Below are 27609 nucleotides of genomic sequence, written 5' to 3'. Positions count from 1 at the left end.
GACACATTATTATCTAAAAGACTGTTTGATCATATGACTAATTTTTAGCCAATGATAGGTAGGTGAAAATGTGTGGAGTTTCTGTAGGTTTCCTCATTGGAATAGTTGCTGTTTCTTCCTGCTCCTTAGGGCATAGGTGTGATGTCAGGAGCTCCAGCAGCCATGCTGCACTATAGAGAGGAGAGCTACGTAGCAGGGATGATAGAGCAGAGAGCCTAAAAAATCTTGGTCTGTGGTCTGGCAATGGTCATGCCAGCCCCGAATTACCTGCCTTTGGACTTCTATCTCATTTAAGCTTCTGTTTTTCAGATGTTGGTTATTAGTAGTTAATCCTACCTTTAAGTAATATACTAGCTTGCAACACTTACCTTTCTAGGTCTAAACCTCAGCAGTGAAATGGAGAGAATTATACCACTGGTAATGGTGCAAAATAAATGACATAACATGAAAAAAATGTTATATTTGCTGGCAGGCTGGGAGAGAGATTTTTGGGAAGGGGAGAATTTCGGGATTAAGCAAGTCATGCCACAGCTGTTTTTACCAACTTCCCTGAGCCAAGCCCCCTGAGACACCCAGTCACTGGGTGTCTTAATGCTTGAGTAAGGAGTCAGGAGACGAGGTGACCTTTGGGAGCCATCCAAAATTTAAATAAAGCAGAAGTCTCTCTACATTCACTCTTGTCCATGTCTATGGACAATCCTGATGGAGCGTGGCTCCCTTTCTTTAGAAATCACATGAAGACCATGCCATTTCTCTCTAGTAACACTCAGCCATTACAGATCCGCATACATAGCCTCTTAGTCTCTTTCTTTTCCTCTCTCTCTCTCTCTCTCTTTCTGTGTGTGTGTGTCCCAATCTCTGCCTCTCTTTTTCTCTCTGTGGGACTAAGAGAGAGATATAAGAGGCAACAAAGGAATGAAGCAGAGTGAGGCTCTTAAGGATGGTGGGCTCAAGAACTTCTAAACAGGCTGAACCTGAACTGGTTAAATAGACCACTCTTGGGGTTTAACCACAGTAGATCACTTGCTCTTTTTTTTTTTTTTTTTTTCAGGACGGTGGGGAAGGGGCAGAGAGAGAACCCCAGGCAGGCTCCACACCCAGAGTGGAGCCTGATGTGGGGTTTGATCCCATAGCCCTAAGACCATGACCTGAGCTGAAATCAAGAGTCAGATACCTAGGAACCCCCACTTGCTCTTTTTATTTCTTAATTTTTTAAAAATTTTTTAATTCTTTAAGATTTTATTTATTTGACAGAGAGAGAGAGAGTACAAGCAGGTGGAGGAGCAGGCAGAGGGAGAGGGAGAAGCAGGCTCCCCACTGAGCAAGGGGTCCAATGTGGGGCTTGATCCCAGAACACTGGGATCAAAACCTCAGCCAGAGGCAGTTGCTTAACCTACTGAGCCATCCAGGTAACCCCAACCCCCAACACTTGCTCTCTTTAAAGGTTCCAAGCACTTTCAAAATTCAATGTCTCATGCCAATTTCTTCCTTTGACTGGGGCACTTCACTGCCCTCTTTCCCTGGTTTGCTTGACAAACTTCTGCTCTTTCCTTAAAGATTCAGCTTAAATGTCACCATCTCCGAGAAGCATTTTCTGGCCCAGTTAGACAATTAAACCATATGGAGGCAAGATTGGCATCTTGTCATGAAAGCGAGTAACCTTCCTAGATGTGTGTCTGAAGAGAAGGTTGCTCTAAGTTAGTTAGAAGATGAGCCAAGGGAACATCTGTGGAGATGGTCACAACACCCCCATGCTAACAAGAAGCAATCTGGGGTCCAAATGAGCCGCCAACTGAATGATCAAGGACTCCGTGCCATTGAGCATGGCCAATGGTAAATTTAGCAAAGAGGGAAAAAAATAGAGTAGGTCTAACTTCAGCCCCTTAACCCATTCTCAGTAGGACCTTCAGAGAGCTTTTAACTTTGCTCAGAAGAACTCTTCTTGAGGCATCCTTCAAGATAAACTGATTACAGTGGTCCTTCTTATCCGAGGGGCATAGACCTCAAGACCCCCAGTGGGCGCCTGGAACAGCAGTTGCACAGAACCCTATGTAACACGATGCTTTCTCTTATACATATGTACCTCTGATAGAGTTTAGTTGATGAATTAGGCACAGTAAGAGGTTAAAAACCATAACTAATAATAGAATAGAACAACTCTCACAATATACTGTAATAGCAGTTACATCAGTGGGACTCTGTCTCTTGCTCTCAAAATATTTTACTGACCCCTACAATCCTTCTTCTCATGATAAAGCTCAATGACAAAATGCCTGCATGACGAGAGGGAGTAGGGAAATGACATAGGTGTAGTGATGTCAGGAGAATCATATGCTTCCTGATTGCAGCTGACCGCAAAAAACTGAAACTGTGGAAAGTGGATCCACAGCTAAGGGGGGCCTCCCACAAAACCCATGTGCCTCAGGAATGGAAGAATTCACCTGCTGCCTATGGTTGTTAAGTAGTCGCAGTTAAATGCTAGAGGACTGCTGCCAAAACCAATGACTTTTGCTGTAGCACAGGTGACCTTCTTTTTGGCTATAATTAGATGTTAGAGATAATCATCTAGGAAGGGGTATGCCTAATTCATGATATTAATGCCACTTAAAATGTTTTAATTGTGGTAAAATCTGCATAGCATAAAATGCGCCTCCCTCACCATTTCTAAGTGTTCCCTGCAGTAGTATTAAGTACATTCACGCAGCTGTGCAAACCTCACCACTATCAGTTTCCAGAACTCTTTTTTTATCTTGCGAAACTGAAATCTGTACCCATTAAACAATAACTTCCCAGTCCCTGCTCCCCCAGGCCCAGGCAGCCACCATTCTACTCTCTGTCTCTGTGAATTTGATCACTTGGTACCTGAGACAAGTGGGGTGCCACAGTGCTTATCCTTTCGAGACTGGCTTATTTCACTTGGCATTATATCCTCAAGGTTCATCCATCTTGTAGCATGTATCAGACTTCCCTTCCTTTTTACGGCTGAATAAGATGCCCTCGTCCAAAACAGATCACATTTTGTTTATCCGTTCATCCTTTGATGGACACTTGGGTGGCTTCCATGTTTTAGCCTATTGTGAATAAGGCCGTTATGAACACGGTGTACCAGTAACTCTTTCAATTTCTCTGGATAGACACCCGGAAGTAGAATTTCTAGATCATATGATGATTCTAACTTCAGTTTTTTGAGGAACCATCATACTGTTTTCTCTAATGTCTGCATCACTTCACATTCCCACCAACATGGCACAGGGCTCCAGTTTCTTCAAAATGTCCCCAACACTGGTTATTCATTCTCCTTCCTGCCCTCTTGCTGTCCAGCCCTTCCTCCTTCTTCCCTTTCTTTCATTTGGATAGCAGTCATCCTAATGAGTATGAGGTGATATCATTTTGCCTTGAATTTCCCTAGGAACTAGTGATCTTAAGTATCTTTTTTTTTTTTTTTTTTTTTTGCCATTTTACCGTAAGAAACCACTGTCTTACATTCTCCTTTTTGTAATAGGGATGTGTGAGTAATCACACCACTGTTATCAAATCATTGGTATGCAATTTTTTTAAAAGTCCAAAACACATCTCTGTTTATCTCATTCCACTTGGATGATGCTATTAGATCCGTCAAAATCACATCTAACTCCTCCAACTCTTACAGCAGCGAAAGGCTTGTTTTGTGCAAGCATCAATAATCAGGGTCAACGTCAAGATCATGCAACTTTTCTCATAACAAGTTCTTGTCCAGGGAAGCCCACTTAGATGCTCTTCTGTGGGTTTGAGTTTCTTTAGGCAATGGAAGTCTAAGATAAATTCATTTGAAAAATTCCTGATGGCCTTTTCTGATTTCTGCTTTACATGCCCCCCCCCATACACACCCCTGCCTGTCAAGCAAGGCACCAGGAGGGAAAGTCCTATATTTGCTAGAACAGACTGTGAATAAAATCATTTTAAGGTAACGGTAATCCTTTCAGAACAGATGAGAGGAGAAACTTCTCCTCTGAGACATCCAAGATTTAAAAGATTCTTTGCTAGCAACAGCTCAAATTGAGCTAGGAAAAACCTGGTGCATTTATGCCGGTCCCCTGACCTCCCTAGCATAATCATAAGCCCGGATGGGCTCCAGGGAAGTTATGCAAAGGTAAGTGAGGGGTAACATGTATAATTTTTACTCAGACCACAGCAAAAAAAAAAAAAAAAAAGTTAATGACAACATAGAATATACACTAGAGATAGAGATATAAATTCCCCTGAAGTGTATCCCATGACCTACCATTTAATACCACCATTTTTCAAGGAAGGTCAGTTTGGCAAAGACATTTTTTTTTTTTTAAATTTAAATTTGACGACAGAGATCACAAGTAGGCAGAGAGGCAGGCAGAGAGAGAGGGGGAAGCAGGCTCCCCACTGAGCAGAGAGCCCAATTCAGGGCCCTGAGATCATGACCTGAGCCACCCAGGCGCCCCTAGCAAGGATTTTTTTAAAATTTAGAATAATATATCTATCTCCGAAAGAACTGTCCATGGGCATCCATTCATTCTCTAACATCTTGAAACAAGGTCTCACTGGAGGCAATGCCACTGTTGGTGTTTAGGTCTCTAGAGATGCCATTCGGGCCTGGGGAAAAAATACAGATTATCATCAAGAGAAGACTGTTTGAAGAGGCAGGGCTGTGTGGACAGGAAGACGGAGCGTCTTCATCTTCTCAGGGAAATAAATCAAGGCCAGAGAAAGGAATTCTGTTCACCATGCCACGGAGCAAAGGTTGACTGAGATAAGGATGGCCCATCTATTAGGACTGCTGTCAAAATTCCCCTCCACACACACTTTTCTTGGCAGTCACAAAAATAAATGGCCCACACCCATAGAAAAGAGTGTTCTAAATGAAAAGCTCCTATAGGCATGTTAGTTTGTGGGGAACAAAAGGTTAACCTTTTTAAAGATTTGTTTGTTTATTTTATGGGGGTGGGGGGTGGCGAAGAGGAGCAGAGAGAGAGAGAGAGAGAGAGAATCTCAATTAGACTTCCTGCTGAGCACAGAGCATGACATGGGCCTCGGCCCCATGACCCTGAGATCATGACTTGAGCCTTAATCAAGAGTTGGATGCTCCATTGACTGAGTCATCTAGGTGCCCCCAAAGGGTTGACCTTTTAAAGTATGCTTTAGACTATATTCTGGACCCACTGAGGGATCCATACCTAAAAATACAGCATCTTCCCTCTTAAGTATCTCTTGGGTGATTCCGATTGCTTTACTCGACTTGGGCATTTAAACTTGGGCTCCAGAACAGAGCTTTAAAGCCCCCAGAAAACCTAATATACCACAGTGCTTCCCATAGGAACTCATTTGGCCATGTTGCAAGTAAGGACCTTTGGTTAATGAGCAAGACAGACCAGACAGACTGACACACACACGCCACCTCCACTACCCCTAGCTTTCTCATAGAGCAGCACAGCACAGGGAAGGGGGTAGCCACAGGGCTAATACTTAGGAGTCAACACTGGGGTTGGCATCCTGACCACACTGCCTCCTCGCTGTGTCTCTGGGCATGTTACTGAAACTCACTAAAACTCAATTCTGTCATCTGTAAAATGGGAGTAGAAATGATCTACATCAACTAGTGTGCTCATGAGGAATAAATGTGATTATTCATATAAAGTCCTGAGACCCAGGGCTAGTGGTACATGCTAAATGTGAGTGACTGTTATCTGTTATTATCGTTATGAATTTTATTACTATTTGATTTACCCCTTCCTTTCAGTAAACAATCATGGCGCACCTCTGCCTGGCCCCAGTCCTTTGGTCTGAGGAAGGGAGTGTCCAACCAGTTCCTGGAAATGAGGTATCTTCAGGGTGTCCAGATCAGGTCACCTGTCCCGAGGTAAGACTTACTGGGGACTCAGCCAAGGACAAATTCTTCAGGAGCTCCCTGGTGTGAGAAGGTAAATCCATAGGGAAGTGTCTTTGCCTGAAACCGTGAGGTAGCCCCTGAGTCAGGTTTTGCAGTGATGGCCTCAGGCCAGAGGAGATTTACAACGAAGTCACAAACTTCCCTCTGCAGCTCCTCACTGACATGGGACCCTTCCAAGGTTCTGGGAAATGCCTGCTAATTTTATATTAATTTTTTTTTGTTTTACTGAAGGAGGTCCCCCAGATTATTTAATCTTTAGACCCTACTGAACTGAATCCACTTTTACATGGGACTAGTTAAGGAAAGAGAACACATTTTTGAGGGGTCCTATAAATAGATTCAACACAACTCTTATAAAAGCCATTTCTAAGAAGTTGGGGTATTGTCATTTTGGCCTAGGCTCTCCTAGGTTCTCCACTTTGGAGGGGTGCTATAAACCTATAATGATCAGATTTTCTTTCTCAAATGACCCACACTTGGTGGGAAGGGGCTTCTCAAGTTTTCTCTCCAGATAATTTTAACACACTGACAAATTGGCTGACCAGCACTAGACTGGATTGTGGGGATCCTACCTCTTAGGATATGGTCTATTTTCCCTTGAGAACCTGAATGGATGCTGTATACTCAGATCTGGCCCCTGCCCCCCACCTGCCCTCAGGATTGTCACCTGCTGACATCACAAACCAAGTCTCCCCTTCATCTCCCACCACAGCATTTCCCTCCAGAGAAGGAACTTCCTGCCCAAGATTACCCCTCCAGATGCATGCAAGGTTCTAGTGAATGAAGGCCCAGTCTCCAGGCTCACTGCCTCCCAGTTCAACTTCTCTTTCTCTCTCCCCTGTCCTGCTTTCCTCACTTCTTAACAAATACTGTTCCTGACTGCCTTCCCCCATAAACCTCCTGAATGCAAATCTCTGCCTCAGAGTCTGTTTCCTGGGGAACCTGACCCGTGACAGACCTCAACCGCTCTTGCCTCCCCCGCGCCCTTCCCAACATCCCTTATGTGGCATCTTAGAAGAGAAGCATGCACAGCTCTCAGAGATACGATCAAGTTGGGACAGATATGCCATAGATCTATGAAGTCAGTCATATGAATCCCTAGGTAAAACAGATTAAATGATAGAAATAAAAAGGATTACATGGAGATGGCTTTAAAGTAAAGCAAAAAGCTTAGAGATTAAAGAAACACATGTTAGACTGGATGAGATAGACTAGGTTCAAAATAAAAGATAAAAGACTAGAAGCTGAGATTTTTGAAAAGTAAAAAGAAATAAGAGATTAAGATTTCAAACGAGAAGCTTAAAACTCAGGATATGAAAAGCTCGAAACACACACAGATGAGACTTGCTGATTAGGAATAAAATTCAAGAGCTAAAAGGTAAAAGAAAGGGAAAGAGAATTTAGGATGATTTAAAAATAAAAGCAGCTCCCCAAAAGGTTAAGCATAGACACGCCATATGATCCAGCAATTCCACCTCCAGGCACAGACCCAAAATGACAGAAAGCAGGGTCGTGAATGGATACTCGTACACACACGTGCACAACAGCAGTATTCACGATAGCCCCCAAGTGGAAACAACACAAGTGTGGATAAACAAAATGTGGTATGTGCGTATAATGGGATACTCATCAGCCTTAAAAAGAAAGGAGATTCAGACACGTGCTACAACATGGATGAACCTTAAAGACTTTACGTGAGTGAAATAAGCCAGTCACCATAGGACCTACTGTATGACTCCGGTTATAGGAGGTACTCGGGGTAGTTAAATACACAGAGACAGAAAGCTGAATGGTTGATCCAGAGGCTGGATGGAGAGGCCATGGGGCAATGTCTAACGGTAGAGTTTCAGTTTGGAATGATTAAAAAAAAAGTTTTCGAGATGGACAGCAGTGAGGGTCGTACAATAATGTGAATATTGTACTTAATACCACTGAACTGTACACTTAAAAATTATTAAAACCTAAGGCTTCTGTGTATTTTGCCACCATAAAAAATGTCTTCCCCTCAATTATTAAGCGTCTGTCTTTGGCCCAGTTTATGATCTCAGGGTCCTAGGATCAAGCCTCACATCGGGCTCCCTGCTCAGTGGGGAGCCTGCTTCTCCCTCTCCCTCTACCTGCTCTCCCTCTCTCTCTCTGTCAAATAAAATCTTGGGGGGAAAAAAGAGACTTTGGGCGCCTCAGTAGCTCAGTTGGTTAAGCTCAGGTCATGATCCTGGATCGAGTCCTGCATCGGGCTCCCTGCGAGCAGGGAGTTTCCTTCTCCCTCTGACCTTCCCCCTTTCATGCTCTCTCTCTCATTCTCAAATAAATAAATAAAATCTTAAAAAAAGAAGTTAGATTTATTTAAAAAAAAACTCTCTCTCCCCAAAATAAAAAGAAAAAGTCTATAAATCAGAGAAACATGTAGTTAGCCAAAAGGGAGCAAGAGGGCGATCCTGGCCAAGTGGGCAAGCACTGGATCAGAGCAGAGCTCAGCGAGAGAAGCAGGAGGAGCACCCTGCACGGAGGAGCTGGGTGTCGAGTAGTGTCCTTGCTCTCACCCCACATCAAACTCATGTTCCGGAGGGGAGTCTGGGTCTTCCATCAACAGGGAACATGCAACCCCCTGGAAACTTCTCATAATCCACGTTGAGAAGAGGAAGTGTGCCCGAGAGTGGGGAGAAACTCCTCAGAACAGAAATGGGTAGGGGAGCATCAAAGCCAAGAAGGATACTTGGGACTCACCCACTCATTCTGACCAGCACTTTGCAGGGCAGGGGCTATTTTAAGCTGTGTCTGAAGGAAGTCTTTCTCCTGGGTTGGAAGGGAAGTCTTGGCAGCTATCCCTGAGGTTTCCTGACAGCTGTCCCCTATTTCCTTACATTCTTTCAACCCTGTAGTTCCAGAATGGAGACCCCATCTCACTGGGAGACTAAAGCTGTGAAAATACTCCCAAGGAGGAAGCTGCTTTTCCAGGCATGGAGGAAGAGGAAAGGCAAATGCGACGTGGACTGTACCTGCCTCTGCTCCCATGTGAACAGCTACCGAGACTTCCCATCCAGCTGTAGCCAATGCTGGTGTTTCTCCTCATCCTTCAAAACTCCAGATGTTCCAGGAAGGCACCCTAAAATAATTCCATTGATGATGTCCCCTGAAGATTCAGTCATGTGTTTGTTCATTTGGCTATTCTTTTGTTCTACAATATCTGTTGCAGAAATGTTTCTTGAGTGCCTCATATGTGACACCATGCTAGGGTTGTGGTAGGAATCTTTGTGGGATTGATTCTAGCACAAATACTGCCATTTTAGAGGTAAGGGGATAAGCCCAGAATTGTTTTATCCAATATGATAGCCCCCAGCCACATGTGGCTGTTTCAATTTAAATTAATTTAGACTAAAAAGTCAGCTTCTGAGTTGTATGAGTCACATTTCAATTTGTCAATAGCTCATGACTATTGACTACCATATTGGACAGTGCGGATCTGGAACATTTCCAATGATTCTGTTGGACCACGATGGTCTAGGGAGTTGGGAGAATTGTCCCGGCTCACATAACTATTCAACAGTTCAAATCCAACTGTGAACAGACATAATTTCCCACCTACATTTTTGCCAAAATAAAAACGAGACAGAATTATTCTAGTTCTAAACACCAAAATATTTGGAAGAAAACAGAACAAAAACAGAGGTGGCTCCGTAAATACATTTTTTACAGGTATCCATGTAACTAACTTCAGTTAGAGTAACATAACCAGGGTTACAACTAGATGTTTCCATTCATTCAAGTCCTTAAAAACATCGAAAGCATGGGTTCAGTACAGGGTTGCTGAGGACCATGCTCCTGTTTTGGTTAGGGAAGCCCTGTTCTGATCAGGATAGAAGCAGACCATGCAGACCCATTCCTGACTGAGCCAGGCAGATCCATAGGCCACCGGGTCATTAAGGAGAGCTTCTGTGGAGGGTAGTGGTTGGCAGCAGAGGTCTGAGTCCTGCCTCCAGCATCTGGACAAGTTTCTTAATTTCTCTGAGAATCCGAATCCTTATCTCTGAAACAAGTGTGATACTAACCTGGCAAGGCCATTTTGAAGATTGAATGGGATGATTTATGTGAAAGTGCCTAAAACACTTTAAAGCATTAATCAGATATCTTGTTATAATGCCACTCCTATCACCTTGGGGCTGGACACACCCACCTCCCTTCTTATCGCTGCATAATTAAACCCTATCACACAATTTCTCAGACTTGTGGATGATGTTTCCCTCTGGGCAGAGAGTCTGATACATGGCCCTGACAACAGAAGTAGAAACGCCCCATCTTATATTATTATTAGTGTTGTTATTTCTGAGTATCAACAGCAACAGTATTAGCAAACAAAAGAACCCCATCAGCTGAAACTACTTCCAAAGGCCAGATGACTTTAGCTTACCACTGCTCTTTGACTAAACTTCTGACCCAGCTGGGGAAAGATTGGATTATCTTTTTCTTTATTATGGCTACTGATTTTTTCCTACAGTTGGGAGCCAAGCTGAGAGCTGGTTATGCTAACTGGTCTGTCTTCCTGAAGGAAGATTCTTTGAGTCTGACATGGGGCCATGCCATCAGACATGAACAGAAACAAGTACCCTAGGAATAAGTGCCTGTAACTCCATGCAATGCAATATTATGATGGGCATGAAAGGATGTGTTTGAGAACAAAATGGGAGTGTGGCCCCACATTTTTCATGCAGAGAACAGCTTTTATTGTCTTTCCCCTTTGGAGTCTGTGCTATTTCAAGAATATTCACTATCCTAACAATCACCGTTCCTATGTATTGAACACTTACAGTGTGCACTTCAAGTACATAATCTCATTTAATTTTATAGAATAATCCAAAGAGACAGGAACCATCATAATTCTCATTTTTACAGATTAATAAACCGAGTCTTTGAAATCATGGTCTTCTTTCAAAAGTGCATTGATAAGGCACTTGTACATTTGCTCAGTTAGAAATGAGAAGGGCGATCTGTACCCCAATATTCATAGCAACAATGGCCGTAGTCACCAAACTGTGGAATGAACCAAAATGCCCTTCATCAGACAAATGGATACGGAAGATGTGGTCCATATATACAATGGGGTATTATGCCTCCATCAGAAAGGATGAATACCCAACTTTTGTATCAACATGGACAGGAGTGGAAGAGATAATGCTTCGTGAAATCTGTCAAGCAGAGAGAGAGTCCATTATCATATGGTTTCACTTACTTGTGGAACATAAGGAATAACATGGAGGACGTGGGGAGATGGAGAGGAGAAGTGAGTTGGGGGAAATCAGAGGGGGAGATGAACCATTAGAGACAGTGATTCTGAGAAATAAACAGGGTTTTGGAGGGGAAGAGGTGTGGGTTGGGTGAGCCTGGTGGTGGGTATTAAGGAGGGCCCATATTGCATGGAGCACCAGGTGTGGTACATAAACAATGAATCTTGGAACACTGAAAAATAAAAAAATAGAACAAATTTTTAAAAAAATGAACAAAACTGAAGATGTGCTACTGTCTAACAAAACTGATCATCTCAAAATATCCAGTGTTACCAGTCCATACAATTCTAGTCAAGGCCGAAACACCTGAAGTTGAGATTAGATTACAGATCATTATGGCATACATTTTCAAGCAAGCTTTTGGAAACAATGAAAAGCTCCTGCAAGATCATCCAGAGGTCTGTGTTCGATGGGTCAGGGCCCACTGGAACTCTAAAAGGATGACTGATCTGCCCAAAATCCATCATCAGAATCCCCTTGTATCATTATGAAAGGCTGCAGAACCCTTAAAGATATTTTTTCCCAGGTTGAGAGCAAATCTGTTAAATCTTCAGATTGAATTATATATTAGACAATGCTTGTTCTCCCTTCTCTAAGGTTAATTAGAGCTCACTGAAGGCAAGTGTTAGCATTGGCAAGAATAATTACAGGGATCTGTCTTGGTACGTTGTCCTCTGCTCTGTTTACCCTGAGTAATTCCATGCCACCTCCAGGCTTTGAATTCCATGTATGGACTGATGGCTCCCAAAGAAATCTCTCTTTCCAGGCCTGACATCTTCCCCAAGCTGTAGATGGCTTGGACCCTACTTAGCAAGTATCTTAAGTTAACGATCCAAACAGAGCTCTTGATCTTGTCCTGGCTCTGTTCCTTGTCTTCTTCTCTACTTCAACAAATGGTGGCACCCTCCAACAAGAAACTCAAGTCAAGGGGCACCTGGGTGGCTCAGTGGGTTAAAGCCTCTGTTAAAGCCAGGTCCTGGGATCGAGCCCTGCATTGGGCGCTCTACTCAGCGGAGAGCCTGCTTCCCTTCCTCTCTCTCTGCTTGCTTCTCTGCCTACTTCTGATCTCTGTCTGTCAAATAAATAAATTCTTAAAAAAAAACAAAAAACACCTCAAGTCAACACCTTATCATGCCTGAGTCTACCCCTTCTCTGTCACATCCAATCCCATCTCCTCTACTTCCAAAATCCATCCCCAAAATCTGTTCTCTCTCCCAGCTTCCCTCCTCGTGCTCCAAACCAGGCCAGCATCATCTCCCTGGACAGCCCCGAGAGCCTCCTCTTGTCCATGCTTCTTCTCCAGAGCATGTCAAATCAATGGGCGACAGATGGCCACTTGGTTTTTGCCTTCAAATTAAAAATGGGAGGAAGTGAACAGAAAGGACAGAAGGAAGGGTCTAAAGTAGTCTTAAATATAAAAATAATTTCTTGTCAAAATAGTGAATTCTTGTGTGTGTCGGGGGGGTGGTATTGACTGGGAAGAAGTATGAGGGAAGTTTCTGGGCTGCTAGAAGTGTTCTATATCTTGATCTGGGTGGTGTTGTGTGGGTGCACACATACGTGCATATGTTATACCTCAGTTTTTAAAAGTTAAAAAAAAAAAGAAAGAAAGAAAAAGGAAAAAACTTCTTGCCAAGATTCTAAAGACAGTTTGGCAGCACATAAAGGGATGTTGTGGAATCTAGTTTCCTGGCTTTCTTTCAGAATGGGATGGAGTCCTAGCTGTCCGGGGGTGTTCGGTGTCTACAATTAAAAAGATGTAATCAGAAATCACATTTGTTCCTCTTAATTCTACCCTTGGCCCTGCGCTAGGTGCACCGTGATGAATATTTAATGTGTCACTTAGCATTTCGTCACAGAAGAGTATTTAAGGACGTGATGAATAATTAATAGTCTGAGTGGAGAGTTGTTTGGGAGTGTCGAGCCTAGCTAGCCATCCTCACTGTGAAACCAAGTTACCATGAGGGTCAAAAAATGTCTGCTTGGGGCACAGGGGTGGCTCAGTGGGTTAAACCTCTGCCTTCAGCTCGGGTTATGGTCTCAGGGTCCTGGGATCAAGCCTCGCATTGGGCTCTCTGCTTAGCGGAGAGCCTGCTTCCCCCTCTGCCTGCATCTCTGCCTACTTGTGATCTCTCCATCTCTCTGTCAAATAAATAAATAAAATCATTAAAAAAAAATGTCTGCTTGTCAGGCCTTTCCTGGATATACCCAAATGCTACTGTATCCCTTGTCCTCAGACACAAGTCAGCCCCAAACAAACTAGGCTCTGGTGAGAAAAGAATGTCTCAGAAATGTGAATTTATAGGGATGCCTGGGTAGGTCAGTCAGTTAAGCATCGTCTGCCTTCTGCTCTGGTCATGATCCTAGGGTCCTGGGATTGAGTCCCACATCTGCATGCCTGCTCCGCGGGCGCCTGCTTCTCCCTCTGCTTGCTTCTCACTCTGCCTGCTGCTCCGCCGGTTGTACTCTCTCCCTGGCAAATAAATAAATAAAATCTTTAAAAAATAAAAAGAAATGTACATTTATAGAAGAACCCAGTGACATAGTCCATGCCACCCCGAAGAGGCCACGTTGACTAATGGTTTTCCCTCACTGTGCCTATTGGCCAACAATGGAACAAACTGACCAACCATCTGTATGCAGCTGAGTAGACGTGACCGTGGTCGAGGTCTATCATCATCAGAGGTGGTGCTGTGCTTTCTGGTTTGGGTGGGGTGGGTGTGCAGGAGATGGGGCGTGAAGACACCAGTGAGAGCAGGCATTCCCCAGTTCGAGGCCCTTGCTGAAGGCCCTGCTTCCCAGGCATGTGACTTCGGGCAAGTTTCTGAATCTCTCTGTGCCTAAAATAGCCACAGGCAACAGAACCAATCTCATGGGACTATCGTAATGATTTTGGAGGTTAATACATATAACTAAAACAGTCCTGGCACATGACATGATTTTTACAGACATGGAAACTATAAGATCCATAAAAAGTTAAATAATCTTCGTGTAGGATAGGTCAACAGTCTCTCAAATCCATCTGACCCCAAGCCTGTGTTCTTAACCACTATACTCTGCTCCCTCCATGAAGGCATTGATTCCTGATAGAGGCATGCGGGGCAGCTGGACGCAGGGGCAGGCTGACGCTCTGTCTGTGGGGAAGGGAGGGAGGCCTCCTGACACTCATCATTGTCCATCATGCAATTCAGGTTTGAAGGCATACGAATGTCATCCGGAGACCTGAATCCTGATCCTGGCCCTGTCACCTCCCAGCTGTGTAACCTCTAGCCGATCGCTCAGCTCCTGGCCTGTCTTCGTCCCTGTGCAGTGGGAAGTTGTCTCCACTTGACCATGCTCTGACCTTGACATTCCAGGGTCCAGACTGCCCACCGCAGGTGCTCTGGTCCAGGAGGCGGCTATGCTGGGAGTGCAAGAGGGTGAGGGCTACTGCTATGCGGGTATGTTTTAAGGCACCCCAATGACAAATGTGTCTGAGAAAATTTCTCCTGTCCTTGCCAACATTGATTTTTCCAAGTGTGAGATCGATGCGTTGCTGAGACAGAGAAGGGAAGAGTACACAATGTTCTTCTCTGAGACCACAGAGGGCAGGCCCTTGTGGAGCAGTCTGCCTCAGTAGCCTGCCTTTGTAACTCTCCCTGGGGACCATAGGCATGGTGCTGACACTGCTCTCTGGAGGGCCTGCAGAGTTAGTGGGGGGCAGTGTGGACAGAAGAATTAGCACCGCTCTCTCTGGCTTGGAGTTCAGGGAGGCATGCCACCTGATTTCCAGTTACAACTTCACTAATTCCTGCCTCTGGAACTCCGAGTCAGTCCCTCTCAGGGCCTCAGCTTCCTAATGTATCAAAGAAGACAATTATTATCTGTGGCTAGCCTGGAATGGTAGAAGGTACATGGGAGCTCCTTGCACATTGTCAGTTTCAGGAGGTGGGAGGTGGGTGTGGTCTTCCTTTCCATGGGAAGGTCTCAGAGCTCCACAGAGACTAGTTACAAATCCCTCCAGCCTTTGGGATGGAGACTAAAAGCATCAGTTTCTCAGGTGGCAGGAGTATCTAACAGCGTAGCCTTGACTTTCTACTTAACATCCAAACCAGGGTCTGGATGAGGAGCATATAAAGCTATACTAAAGACTGAATCCAGCAGAGGAGACAGTGAGATGAAGGCCAGCACTGTACTTGGTGTTGGCTGGGCGAAGATAAACTGATGGTCCAGAGGAAAGGCAGATTGGCTGGACAAGGGCAGTGTATGGTGGAGGGCATGCGGGTGCTTATGGGTGCATAGAACAGGGATGTCTGACCCAGGCGAGGTGGTGATGTACTGAGAACAAGAGGTTCTTCCTGGAGAAGATGATGTCAAAGCTGACACCTGAAGAGTCAATAGGGGTAAGAGGGAAAATAGATGTCTTAAGAAAAGGAATTCGAAGCTGTTGCCATTGCATGTATCTAGGACACAAACGAATGGCTGCCTCAGGGGCACCTGGGTGGCTCAATTGCTTAAGCCTCCTACTCTTGACCTTGGCTCAGGTCACGACCATGGGGTCATGAGATTGAACCTTGCATGGGGCTCCAGGCTGGGTGTGGAGCCTGCTCAGAACTCGCTCCTTCTCTGTCCTTTCCTCTGCACTGCCCGCCCTGCTGCCCTCCTCTCTCCCCCTCTAAAAAAAAAAAAAAAAAAGCCTGCATCAGGGAAGACAAGTAGTTGGGAATGGCTGGAGTGTAGAATCATGTGGAATCCTATGATGGCGGGGCGTGGGGGAAGTAGAGAGAAGGGAGAGGCACCAAGAGAAGCAAGGGAGCAGAACAGAACTTTGTTCTGACTTCTAGTATAAGAATACTGTAAACTCCATGGCAGTCAGAGAGCACAGTTGACTTGTCCAAGATCATATTGGGGAAAAAAAATGACCCAGAAGCATGTCTGGGATAAAGGAGGTGCGAATCTGGCTGAAACACTTCTCTCCAGACCATCTGTCAGAAATTTCACAATGAGACATTGCAGAAGGTGATTACCACAAGAGGAGTTGCTTAGCAGGTGAATGATATACTAAATAGGAGGTATTTGCATAGCAGTCAACCATATTCCAGATGTGCCACGTTTCCTGTATCAGAAGAAACTAATTATACCCCAGAGACAGGAAGTTGTGTGTGTGTGTGTGTGTGTGTGTGTGTGTGTGTGTACACGTATGCCTTGGCTACAAGAGCACAAAATCAGCCTAATCTGACATTTCATGCTCTTGCCATGCCTTGGCAGCTAACCTTTATTCAGCCAAGTAAGATTCTTCACTCTTCACTCATACCTTCCTTGGGTTTGAGCAGGAATTATTTAGAAATGGGACAAGTGCCAGATTAAAAAAACAAAATGAAACAAAACCTTCGCCTCCCCAGCAGTACTGCCCTTCAGGAGGAACTGTCCTCTTGAAACGTGAGAAAGGAAAACCCAGAGCAGCTTAGCAATTCCCCCGCAAGAAAGCAGGGAGGCAAGGGGAAGCTGGCTCCCTGCATCCTGACCCAAGACGTGCTGCCCTGTGCCTGTCTGGGGGTGATGCTTGTCTTACGCCGCTATTCCGAGGTGATGCGAAGACAGAAAGTTCTGTCACATGTGGGACCACCCTGGACCTTTTCTGCGCAGCCATGGGTAACCCCATCTATTAAATCCCTACAGAACTGCTGGGGTACAAAGACTTCTGTCGCCTTCCATCCCAACCCCTTTTCTGATCTTTGTTTTCAGGATCCGCTGACCTAAAAGGTCAAGTGCGGAGGCTCAGGGACGTGAGGGAGCTATTTTAGGAATTACGCTACTTTATGCGGTCTAACAAGAGTCTGCCCAAATGTACTACCACGAAATCTGCTCAGATGAGGGCCCTCAGCTAGAGTCAAGACTCAGGGGGTGTCTGATGAGAGACTGCAGCGCAACACAGAGGCGCAAACTACCCCTCATGTTGAATAACCTTCTATGCCCTTCAGGCACGTTATCCAGGGGGCGCAGGAGGGAGAGTCCCTGGCCAGAGAGGCCTGTGCAGGTGCAATGTCTGTAATCATAGAGTCATCTCCAAGATCCTGGGCCAGACCCCAGGGAAACCGAATTGGGAAGCGCTGCAACCAGTCATTCTGGAGGTTTCTCCCGCTCACGCTTGGGGTGGGGGTTGGTGGAAGGCGGTGGGCAATCGGTTGCTGACTTAAGCTATCCTGTGGTGGCACTCTGCCCTCTAGTGGTGAATTTGTGGAAATGATCACGTCTCCTTGGCAGCCTCATTCCCAGAGCATCCTTAACTTGAGCCCCAAACCTGAGCTGGGTTCTCTTGAAAGCCTCCAGAAAAGGGCCCTGTTCCCGCTCGCTTCCTGCAGACAGGCAAGACAGAAGGAGCATACAGGGGGATAGTGAGGAAAAAGTGGAAAAAAAGAAGTCGTCTCCCTAACACTTGTAGTGCCACAGAGAGACAGTGAATGTTCCTAGCCAATGGTGTTCATACGGCTTTTTTTTTTTTCTACCTCTCCTTCTTTCCCTTGGCCCTTGAGTTTTTCCTGTCTTCTTGCTAAGACAGTGTCAGAGAAAGCTATTGGTGGATTGGAAGGACACAATCGCTAGTCACATTTGCGAGAGGAATGCTCCAGGCTGATCAGGTAGATTTCACGCTTTGTTGACCCTCTTTATAGTGAATAAAAACCATAACAGCAAATTCTTCCACAGTGCTGACTTGCTCTGTGCCAGGCAGTTTTTTTTTTAGGCTACTGTCCTGTGTTTACACACTTAATACCCACGGCACCCTATAAGGTAGGTGGGGCTTTACTCCCATGTTACAGATGAGGACACAGGCTCAGAGAATTTAAATAAACTGTCGGGTAGAAACAGCAGAGCTGGGGTTCAAACCTAGACCATCTCTTAATTCCTCTGCTATCTGGCTTCCGTTACTTATCATAACTCAAAATAGGAGGTCAGTGGAGGCAGAGAGCCTGGATACGCACAAGGAATCAGTGCAAGCAGCTGGAACCATCTGAGGGAACAGCAGGATTCCTGGATCTCACCAAGTCAAGGCTGGGTAGTCTTTCTGAAACAGAAGTTGCAATGAAGGGTTATCTGAGCTGGACCTCCCTAAGGGTCTGTCTCCCAATGAGACTGGAATCAATGGCTTCCACAAGAATAAATGGTTGACAAATTCTAACTTGGTAACTCTTAAGCTCCTGTGGCTCCGGGGTGGCTCAGTTGGTTGAGCATCTGACTCTTGATTTTGGCTCAGGTCATGATCTCCTGGGTCATGGGATCAGGCCCTGCTCAGCGGAGAGTCTGCTTGAGATTCTCTTTCTCCCTCTGCTGCTCCTCCTGATCTCACTCTCAAGATGTGTAAACAAAATCTTAAAAAAATAAATAAAAAATAAATGCTTACGATATGCCTGTTAGTCTTCTAAGGGCTTTACAGGGATGATCTCATGTAGCATTTGCTAGAGCTTGTGCAGTATCATTATCATTACCCTTCACATTTCACAGGTAAGGAAACCGAGGTCCTGAAGGTTAAAACCTTACTGAAAGTTAAATAACTTCCCTACGGTTGGTCACCAAGTTGAAGTGAAGTGAAGTTGAAGTTTTTAACCCATGTAATAGGTCTCCAGTATCTGGTCCCCTAACCACCATGACTGCCATCTTTCTGGGTCAGAAGGAAGAGAGAAGTTAAGATAATAGGCTGCTCATTCTGGACAAATTCTTCCCAGACTGGTGAGGAATGGTGATGTGATTGATTCAAAGCACATTTTCTGGGGAGAAAGACAACAATGGCAGATAACTTTATATGCAGGCCAGCTGTTGACCTGAGTGCTTTTAAACCTAAGAGCTCTTTCATGTGGTTAGCACTACTATCATTGCCATTTTTCAGAGGAAACTGAGGCATTGAGAGGTTAAGTAACTTGCCCAAGGTCACCCAGCCAGTAGGTGGTAGAACCAGAATTTGAATCCAGGTGGTCTGGCTCTCAGCTCTAGGCTCCTAACCATTGTGCTGTGCTGCCTGGAGGCCCAAATATCCTGCAGATATCTAGACCTCTTACTCAAGAGAAGTTAAGCCATTTCTGCTTTTCTCGCCATATGAAAACTTAGGTTTTCCTAAGTATACATAGAAGATGAGAGAGAAAACCCAATGATACAGATTAAGGAGTTTGACTATTGGCTAATTATTCCATTGCACAAAAAGTTCACCTCTGGGAGGGAAAGGACAGGTTATTTTTGCCTGGTCAGCCTCCTGACCGATCTCTGTCCCTTTCTGTCTGAACATGACCCACGACTCCTAATGCTGGGCCGATCTCATGGTCGGAACACAGTGTCTCATAGGATCAGATTCTCAAGAGCAAAACCAAATATGAAAGTCAACTATGTACATGTGCTCTTATTCCCCCCAAATAATTTAGGGTGGCTTAGTTATCATTCTAGACCCATCTGGTAAAGAGTTATCTGTCTGTCTTCACCTTCTCCAAACTTGTCCCTTCTTCTACCCTTTCCCAGAAGCCTCTTTGCTCTCTCATTGCTTCCAGACCAGACCCTACTGGTGAAGATAGAAGAGTATTTGGCCCCCTTCCCATTTGTTAAATTTTCATTTTCTTTCTTTTATTTATCAGTTTTCCCTAAACTTGATCTCTTTCATCCAGTGCTAACAAACTGAACTCCTGGGCATAACTTTGAGAATATAGCTTATCTAATTAGCAGCTCCTTGTGATGGAAATTCTGAAAAGACAAGAGGAAGAAAAGACCTATTGATGCAGATGTAAAATAAAGTGGAATTCTAAAGAGTAAAGCCATTTAGGGGAAATTTTTTATTTTATTTTTATATTTTACATTTTATTTTATTTATTTTATTTTATTATATGGAGAGAGAGACAGCATGAACAGAGGGAGGGGCAGAGGGAGAAAGAGAATCTGAAGTGAATGGTCTGCACCCAGCGTGGAGCCCAATGCAGGGCTGGATCTCACCACACTGAGATGTTGGCCTGAGCCAAAATCAAGATTTGGATGGTCAACCCACTGAGCCACCCAGACACCCAAGGAAAACATTTTTAAATAGAAGCTGAGGACCAAAACCCTTAAAATAATACTGAACCCACTATTTTGTCTAGTTATGGGCACTTGCATTAACAGTTTAAATCTGCAACCATTCTGTTCCTTTTCCTGGTAGAAAACTAACTAGTAACTAAACAAATAAAAGGGATCTTCCTTTGTGCATATTCCAAAGGAGATGTTTTTTGTGACAGCCTACTGAAGAAATGAGTGTTATATGCCCTATAAAATGTAATCTAAAATCTGCTTTTGCATGCTGTTCAGTAATCGGGAACTCCTGGATAATATTCAAATGGGTATCTCCAATTTCTGAAGATACAAATAGGTTCCAACATTTTATAAGGAAAATTTTCAAACATATAGAAAAGTTGAAATAATTTCTACAGTGAACATCCATGTATCTACCACCTAGATTCTTTTTAAATTTTTTTATTCATTTCTTTGTTACAGAGACAGCACAAGCAGGGGGAGCAGCAGAGGGAGAGGGAGAAGCCGGCTCCCCGCTGAGCAGAGAGCCCAATGCTGGCCTAGATCCCAGGATCCCGGGATCAGGACCTGAGTCCAAGGCAGACCCCCAACCTACTGAGCCACCCAGGCGCCGCTACTATCTAGATTCTATCAGTTACAATATTTACTTTATCACACGTCTATTCATCTATTTATTTAGCAATCTTTCTTATTAGTTATTCATTTCATGGTAAATTACAGACAACTATAGATAGATCTGACAGAAATATAATACAGATTACCTTCTTTAAGAAAAGTGTCAAAAATTTCCCTATAGCCAACCGAAGACACTTGTAGATACATTATCTTATTAATTATGTGTTTGAATAATTACTGTTATTCAGTACACAAGATGTTCCTACTTTTTCTGTGAAATGGAAGCAAGCCTATCTGCCAAGAGATAGGAAATCGTTAGGATGTTTGGGGGCTAAGGAGAGAAGTAAATATTTTGAATAGCCACCAAAAATATTAGTCAGAGTTGACTTCTGGTGGTTAAGAAGAATTGCCAAGCAGCGCAGTGAAGAACTGACACCATATTTTTGAAGTGGCACCCATCTGCATGTTTGTGTTGTTCTTCCATCAGTCCAAATGGGAGTAGAAGGGCCAGATGGCCGGACTGATCTATGTTGGGCAGATGTCAAAGAAGACTATGAGACAAGAGGCTTGAGGATGCTACAGGGAGAGGGTTCAGAGTGACACAGCAGGTGTCTCAGCTGGAAACATGTGAAAGTAAGAATGGCAGGGCACTATTAAACCAAGTGGAGACAAAGATCAGAGAGCAGACGTCGTGATCAGCTCACAGGTGAGATGATGGTAAGAGGGAGAGCACTAGGCATTCATTAGGCTTTAGCTATCATTCATCCTTTCAGAGATGGAGCGTGATGAAGAATAAGATCTGGTCAGGAATGCAGTGGCCAAAGGGAAAAGAAGGGCAAGAAATTAGGATGTTTTGATGTTGAAGTTTTCATAAAATGATAAAAGTTAAAATTATGTTGATGAGTCACGTGCCAGAGCTGTGTATGTGGGATAGACCTATTTGTGACTGGGAGAGTAGGAGGAGGGTCTCCTGGAGGAATTCTAGGAAGATTTTCCTCCCTGATGAGGGATGTGGCCAGAACTTCCCTCTCCATTTCTCCTTTTGTGTGTAACTGCTCACGGGAGTTGTTTCGTTTTGTTTTGTTTTAATGTGTGCAGCAGTCTTGCAATTGGGGAGAAAGATCCAAAGACTTGCTGAGAAGGCACCTCAGAACCCTTGATAGGGCTGAGGTGCTGAAGAAACCCCATAACCACCTACCTCTACCCTAAAGGGATAATGCCCATAATCATCCAGAACCTTTCCCCCTCATGCTTATGGAACAGTGAGGGAAGTTTGGTACGATGACACAGATTGTGTGTGTGTGTGTGTGTGTGGCGGGGAGGGTGATCTTTTCCAGGCTTTTCTACCCCTGCCGCCAACCTGGAATACCTGGTCTAAGAAGAGAGCAGAGTTGACACCTTTTAACCCGTGATTATCTCAGACCACACTGGTAAACTTGATGGGGTTGGAATTAGATATTTAATCATAATGAATTCCATGAATCATTGTTCAAAAGTTTCATGTTTTTCTCTTTGTTTAAATTGACCTGAAAGCCTGAGGGACTTCATTAAAAGTCAAGACTGTTAAACATCAAGGGAATGTAGATTTGTTTTGACTTAATCTGCTTTTAATGAGAAAATGTGGCCCAATGATTATGTATATGTAATTAAGATTTAGGAATCAACTCCTCTCCAACACACTTCTGGAGTTATTAAATGTAATCTTTTATGGGCAGGTTCTTAAAATCACAGAACTCTGGGTCCCCAAGGGACTGTGAATGGTGGAGCAGTTCCAGCTAAGGACCTTCCTTCTTTGAAGATACAGTGTGTTACTCGCATTTCGAATGGACACCCTCAGGAAGTATAAAACATAGACACATGACAGAAAGCCTGGTGACTGCTCTCTCTGATATTGATGCTGGATGACAATGAGGACACTATATCATGAGTCTCAGGGTTGGTCTCCAGCTGTCTAGCATGTGCTTCCCTCACTACAGCCAACAGCTTAGTTGATGGCTATCCTGGAGTGGGGCTAAACAGGTTTTTACTGAGATCCTAATGCTCTTGGTCAAAGTGGCCCAATATCAGATTGGAGCTGCTGCAAGTATAGCTGTTCCACGAAGTTTTCCCTGACCCACCCCATCTGTTTCATTTTCTAGAACAATCCACGATCCGTCTCTTCTCTAATGCATGTAGACAACAACTACATTTTTATCTTATTTATTTAGTTTCCCTGGCTTCAGGAAACATACCTAGAAAGAAGCTGCTATAGCCCATATCAAAGAGGTTACTGCCTGTCTTCTTTTTTAGGATTTTGATGGCTTCCTCTCTCACACTGAGGTCTTTCATTCATTTTGACTTTATTTTTGTATATGGTTTGAGAAAGTGGTCCAGTTTCATTCTTTTGCATGTTGTTGTCCAGTTTCCCAACACCATTTGTTGAAGAGACTGTCATTTTCCCATTGGATATTCTTTCCTGCTCTGTCAAAGATTAATTGGCCATATAGTAGTGGGTTTATTTCTGAGTTTTCTATTCTGCTCTATCATCTATGTGTCTGCTTTTGTTCCAGTACCATACTGTCTATTTTTTTTTTTTTAATTTCAGTACCATACTGTCTTGATCAGTATAGCTTTGTAATATAACTTCAAGTCTGGAATTGTGATGCCTTCAGCTTTGCTTTTCTTTTTCAAGGTTGCTTTGGGTATTCAGGGTCTTTTGGGGTTCCATACAAATTTTAGGAATGTTTGTTCTAACGCTGCGAAAAATGCTGTTGGTAGGATCATTTTTGCTGAATCCCAAAGGTTTTGAGTGGTTGTTGTTTCCATTTTCATTTGTTTTCATGTAATTTTTAATATCCTGGTTAACCTATTCATTGTTTGGTAGCACACTGTGTTACCTCCATGTATTTGTGGCGTTTCCAAATGTTTTCTTGTGGTTGAATTCAAGTTTCATTGTGCTATTGGTCAGAAAATATGCATGGTATGATCTCAGTCTTTTTGTATTTGTTGAACCCTGATGTAGTATGTGATCTATTTTGGACAATGTCTCATGTGCACTTAAAAAGAATGTGTATTTTGCTTCTTTAGGATGGAATGTTCTGAATGAACCTGTTAGTGCATCTGTTCTAGTGTGTTATTCGAAGCCATTGTTTCCTTGTTTTTCTGTTTAGATGATTTGTCCCTGCATGTAAGTAGGGTGTTAAAGTACTCTACTATCATTGTATTATTATCAACAGTTACTGTATGTTTGTTATTAATTGTTTTATGAATTGGGGTGCATAAATATGTATAACTGTTAGATATTCTTGTTAGATAGTCCTGTTTATTATGATATAGCCCCTTTCTTCATTTCTTTGCACTCTTCAGCTTAAAATATAGTTCATCTGATGTAAGTATTGCTACTCCAGCTTTCTTTTGACGTCCATTTATGTACCGATGTTTCTCTAGCCCCTCACTTTCATGAGTCTCTTATAGACAATATATAGATGGGTCTTGTTTTTTTTTAATCCAGTCCAAGACCCTATGTCTTTTGATTGGAGCATTTATTACATTTACATTCAAAGTAATGATTGGTAGATATGTATTTATTGTTACTTTATTACTTTTTTTTTAATCATTCATGGAGATTTTCTCTGATCCTTTGTCTTTGTCCCATTTGGTCTTCCCTTTTCACTCAGAGTCCTCTTTAACATTTCTTGCAGGGCTGGCTTAGTGGTCATGAACTCCCTTAGTTTTTGCTTGTAGGGAAACTCTTTATCTCCCCTTCTATTCTGAATGACAGCCTTATTGGATTGAGTATTCTTGGCTGCAGATTTTTCCCATTCAGCACTTTGAATACATCTTGCCACTCCCTTCTGGCCTGCCGAGTTTCTGTTGAGAGACCTGCAGCCAGCCTTATAGGTCTTCCCTTGTAAGTCAGGGGTTTCTTTTGTCTTGCTGCTTTTAAAATTTTTTCACTATGACTATATCTTCTAAATTTTACTATGATTTGTCTTGGTGTGGGTCTGCTTTTATTGATTTTGATAGGAATTCTCTGTGCTTCCTGATGTCTTCCATTCTTTTCTCAAGCGCAGTAAGTAACCTTATAATTGTTGTTTTAAATTCTCCGTCAGGCATGTTACTTACATCTGTTTCACTTAGATCTCTGGCCATGGCCTTATCTTTTTTTTTTTTTTTTTTCATTTAGGATACATTCCTCCATCTTTGCATTTTGGCTAAGTTTCTGTCTTCTTCTCTGTGTCAGCAAAGTCCATTACATTTCCTGCTCCTGAAAGTAATGGCCTCTTTGACAAAGAGGTCATGTAGTATTGAGGGTCTGGTGCTTCAGGGAATGTCTCCAGTGTGTGCTGCATGCACACACTCTATTCTGTTCTTCTGTCATCTGCAGACCCTCTCCTTGCCTGCTGTGGGCAGTGTTTGCTTCCTGGCCTGAATGTGGTGAGTTTTAACTAGGGGTGCTTTGATCTGCTTGTGAAATGAGACCTGACATCCCTTCAACCAGAACCAAGGCCCTGAAGAACTCTCTGGTCTGGAAATGTGGTAAACCATCTGGTCTGGAGATGTGGTGTGGGCAGGGTTTAGGCTGGTCTTCTTGGGAGGAGCCCACCACTCCAGGACCAAGGCAAGCTTGACTGAGGAGGGCAGTCCCACCAGAGTGCATGGGGGTAGAGCTTAGTGTAAGCAAGTTAGGCAGCTAGTGTCAGTACTGTGTTGCTTCCCTCATGTGGCTCTGTTTATGTTGAGGAGTGGGGGAAGGAAAAGGTGCCAGCCAGCTCCTTTGTTCCTGGAGAAGCTCTCTGAGAATGCTAACTCTCAGAGACCAGCTTCAAGAAGAGTAAATAATCTCCAGCTGTGTGCCCTGGGTGGTCTTCAGATCATGGGTTTCCATGGGTTTCCACACTGTCCACCCCTGGGTTGTTTGCCTGCCTTCTCTTCAAGAGAAGATAAGGCTCTAGGCTCTATGCCAGCCAAGTTTGCTGATGTTTACATCTTTAGGCTTAAACCTCATTGGTTTCAAGAACTAATAAAATGCAGCCCCTCTCATAGCCAAGCCAATGGATTTGGGGAAATATTCTCCTTGTGCAACCCACTATATGCTCCTCTCACTCTTGTCCTTCTCTGTGACCATGGCTCCCTCACCTGCACAGCACCCCACAGTCCATTTCTCCCCTAAAATACATCTCTACACTTCCTACTTTCTTTGATGTGGTCTCTTCTCTCCCTTTAGTTGTGGAATTTGTCCTGTCAGTCTTCAGGTCAATTTCTGGGGGGTATTTAGGATGATTTGATAGTTAGTTGTGTTTCTGGGATGAGATGAAGCTAAAATACTCCTACTCTTCAACATTTTCTTCAACATTACCCAATGTTCTTAGAGGGAAATATTTAGCTGTGAGTTTAAGAAACCTTCTAAAGTGCCTTTAAAAAGTTCAGGTTTATTTCTTCTAATACTGAAATGTTCAGAAATAAGCAATCCAGGGACAATACCATGGATCACAGACAACACAAGGACCCAGACTTGTTTGTATCTCTTCAACCCACTAAACTTAGCATAAGGTTATTCTCATTGCAACATGGCTTGGGGAAATGTGTAGGCCATTATAGTTTTTAAAATAATATTTCCTGGGAGAATTTAGATTTCTCTCTTGTTAATTACAATGATTATGATTAGCCAACTTATTTTTACAAAAAGAAAATACTTAAATAGCCCTCGGGTTCCCAAAAGATATTTAATCTTTTAAAATACTAGTTAATGTAAAACTCTATTCTTGCTTACTTTGGCCTCCTTTAGTGTGATTGAAACATAACATCATTATTAGGGTAGTCCTTGTCCAAATCCATGAAAAGTTCTGCTACATCAGTATTTTTTTCACAGAGACCTCAGAGAATGGAAAGTAACTATAGAAGAAAAAAGAAAGGAATGAAGGGAAGGGAGGAAGAAAGAAAACAACTTTTTATCAACTTTGTTATTGAAGTCTGAATGACATTCTAAGATCATATATACCCAGGGGTTACACAAACTAGCTAATAACATCTAGAATAGTCTCTGATTAAAAATGTCAATCTGAATGCTGCGTTTGGACAAAGGCAAGTAGATAAAGTTCTGTAATTTCCCTATGCTCCAAGATGCCAGTTGATATTTACCAATATCTTTTTGTTTAATCTCATTGCCTCTGACCTTCAATCTACAAAATTGACCCCTGTTTCAAAGAACAGCTGAAATTATGAAGATTATTCCATAGATCCAAGGGAAAGATATGGCAAAAAATTGAAAAGAATTCTCCAATAATGATGTTATAGTTAGATAGCGCCAATAACGATGTTATAGTTAGGTAGTTAGCTACAAAAATCTCACATCCTTAAGATAAAATCTGTTTTCCACACTGCCAAAACAAGTTGCAGTTCCAGTGAGCTGTCCCAGGTATTGAACTTCTCTACCTTTAATTCTCTTTGATTCAGTAAAGCAGAATCTTCTGTCTTTCTGCCTGTTTTAGTTATGAATACAGTATTGAGTTCTATTAAAAAACCAAAAAACAAAACTCTTAACACTCTTGAGATAAAACTCTAGTCATTACAAAAAGGTTTTTGTTTTTTTTTTAAAGATTTTATTTATTTGACAGAGAGAGAGATCGCAAGTAGGCAGAGCAGCGGCAGAGAGAGGGGATAGCAAGCCTCCTGCTGAGCAGAAAGCCTGATGTGGGGCTCAATCCCAGGACCCTGATATCATGACCTGGGCCAAAGGCAGAGGCTTAACCCATCAATCCACCCAAGTGACCCTACAAAAAGGTTTTTTAAAAAGAGATTACATTTATTTTAGAG

Source organism: Mustela nivalis, assembly GCF_964662115.1.
Source record: "Mustela nivalis genome assembly, chromosome: 10".
NCBI lineage: Eukaryota > Metazoa > Chordata > Mammalia > Carnivora > Mustelidae > Mustela > Mustela nivalis.
This window is presented reverse-complemented; position numbering follows the sequence as displayed.